Source organism: Lactuca virosa, chromosome 4, assembly GCF_052849685.1.
Source record: "Lactuca virosa cultivar CGN04683 chromosome 4, Lactuca_virosa_CGN04683_v6, whole genome shotgun sequence".
Classification (NCBI taxonomy): Eukaryota; Viridiplantae; Streptophyta; class Magnoliopsida; order Asterales; family Asteraceae; genus Lactuca; species Lactuca virosa.
In genome coordinates this window covers 462,409,676-462,412,844 of record NC_136429.1, presented here as the reverse complement: position 1 = coordinate 462,412,844, position 3,169 = coordinate 462,409,676, and positions in this window count along the sequence as shown.

Below are 3,169 nucleotides of genomic sequence, written 5' to 3'. Positions count from 1 at the left end.
GTACATAGGATAATACATATAAGGAAATCATAATGATAGTACATGAACGGGTACTAGTTAAAATGAGATGGGTCTGTCAACGATATCATATGCCGAAATGTCGTGCGACAAGATCAACCATCTCGTCCATCTCCCTGACTACCTCGTCTCTTTCGTGCTCGGCCTGAACAGCTCGGGCCTGTGTCGCTAAAAGTTGTTGTCGAAGAGTGGCAACCTCCTCCCCTAGGGAGTGAGTCCTATCTACGGGATCCCGTGGTGATGTGGGGTGATCCTGCACTGTCGCGGGAGTGGGAGGTTCACTAGGTACTTCACTCGTATCTCCACCCTCCTCTGTGACCTCATCGGGTTCCTCAAACTCATAGTCCGTTTCTACGTATTCGTCAGGCCCGGCACCAGGGGCTGCCTCCACCACGGGGTCTTCCTCAATTTCTTCGTGGGCCACTAGGTTCTGGTAGAAAAGAACACCCTGATGTGCTCCATCCATGGCGACTGTGCGAGAAACTGGGAGTAAGAAGTGTGTAAAGGCGGTGTGTATATAAAATTTCAAAATACTCCTATAGTATTTTAATTATTTGTGTTTGAATTCCTGAGAAGTTTTGGATACGAGGTAAGTTTCTAGGTCAATTTCCCGCCATGATTACCCCCAAACACATGTTGGTCATATTTTGAATAAATATAGTTGATCAGACTATATTTACCCCCAATATGACTACATAACTGCCCGGGTTTAATCACAGTGTTCCATTTCCTCCAGAGACTTTTAATGTTTATAGTTTTAATGTATGCACTTTATTCAGAGTGTTTTAGTCCCATTGTATTTATAGTTGCATATCAGGTATGATTAGATATGCCAGTTCACTATAAACAATGCTCTGATACCAATCAGTCACACCCCCGAACCAGACGGCGGAAACGTCTAGGAGCTTGTGCGTGACTTCATCTTGAAATATCATTACAATGAATATAAATGAAACGTAACATCATCATCACCATGCATAATATGATACAACTGTCATTGTTCACATCAAGTACAACATTTTAAATTACATGACCATAACATTCAAATTAAGATGTTTAACAGTACACAAAACAAAATCCATATTCTTGTTGATTCTTCCGCTTACCGAGTTCCTGAGAATACAAGTTATTTTGAAAACTGTCAACATAACAATGTTGGTGAGTTCATAAGAGTATTTTAAATGAAAAGTTTTGTATAGATAGTACAACACCAGAAAATCCGATATTTTCTGCAAAAGAGTTTGAAAATGTTGTATCAAATCAAGTATTAATGCATGTGTGGTTTCCATTATAGAAAATATGTAGGAATAACTTCCCAAAACTCCTGTTTGTTGTGAATTGAAGGCAGTGTGAAATTTATATTTTTCCCCTAGAAAATCCGATATTTTCTGATTATAAAAGTAATGTAGTCTTAAAACCCTAAGACCAAGTATTAGTGTGTGTATGTTTTGTGTCGCCACGATTTGTATTTGTATTCCGTAATATTCTGTTGGTATTGATCTTTATGTGAGCCGTTACAACCATGCTTAATAATGACTAATTCGCCTGTCATGGCGTGTCAGACGCCGGTTTGTCGAAGGTAAGGTTTGTCACCCTAGACTGGCCTAGTCTAGCTGTAGCGAACAGCTCAGGTGTGGGGTGTCATCTCGTATAGATCTATACACAAACTCCCGCTCTCCCTCCAGGAGACTCTGGTTATAACTACAGGCTACGATCATACACTCGGAGGTGTCAACCGACAAGTCTCACTAGATCCTCAACTTGTTCACAAGCAATGTATTACAAGTATATTGTCTTACACTGTATAATGTTTTACGTGTATGTTTTAAGTTTTTAAATCCAAAGTATGTATTCGAATGTACGAGACCCAGTAACAGTGAAAGACCCTAACTTTCTAAACTTTCGTATTTCTGAAAACATTGTTACTCAAAAACATGCTACATGCATATTCATAAAACAATATTTTACATTGATAATTTATTTACATAGACTGGATACAAACCGACTATTAAGATTTTTACAAAGTTTTATATATATTACATATTTTCCCAGGAATATATTACAAAAGTTATAATATTATCTATTCTACATCTTCTACCAGTATAAAACTATATTGGATGCTTATCACCTGCAATAGTTTAAACATTGAGAGGGATAAGCGGGTGACGCTTAGTGAGTTCAATAACATTTACAATATAACATTATGCCATATACATATCAATATGACAGAAGCAAAGAGGGACAAGGAACAAGAAAGACAAATGAGTATCATATGACAGGCTTTCCATATCAACGAATAATCTGATTCAAAGATTTGTAATCAATGAGACATAACAATTTCAATACTTGATATACATCAATAAGGCTTTAGCCCAAGTGGCGCAGAAAATATAATTTCAGAATATCATTTCGCTAGAATACACAGGCTTTCAACCCTATCTTTGTATTCTGCTAATGCCAAAGTGATGCTTATGTCATACACTTCATGGCTAAAGGCTACATACCAGTACCTAAGTGATGCTTATGTCATACACTTCGTGGTCAAAGGTATAGCTCATTATCATAATAACATGGGAAAGCACATTGAACATATAACACATAACATAAAATTGTCCCTATATTGAACTCACCATGAAATAACTGAGGATTAAATGTTAATTTGAGCAGCACTACGGCTCTAAATCTGACTTTTTGTGACGAAACCGGGAATTTTAGATGAAAACCGGCCTTACACGGGCAGAGTTTCGGCTTGTAAATATAATTTTATCGGGAACTTCGAAGCGTCGGGGCTTGCTTCGGGTGTCGGGAATGATACTGGGGCTTCAGGGGGTTAAAAGTGGGCTAAAAGGGGTTTTAGAGTGAAAGGAAATAAGAAAATGTAACATAGTTCCAGAGACCCTCGGTCTTTATTTATAGGGGACCGAAGCTGCTGACTACGCTGAGCGTAAGTCCTCTGTACGCTGGGCGTACTGCGAGGCGGCCATCTACGCGGGGCGTAGCCTTCGTACGCGGGGCGTACATGCGAGGCGTGTCCTCTGATCGAAACCCGGGTCTCGGACGTGGCAATCTTACCCGATACATGGCATCCGAGCGAAGACCGGCGACGTGGCTGATCTGAGGCCCTGCAAGTGCGAAGTACGCTGGGCGTACG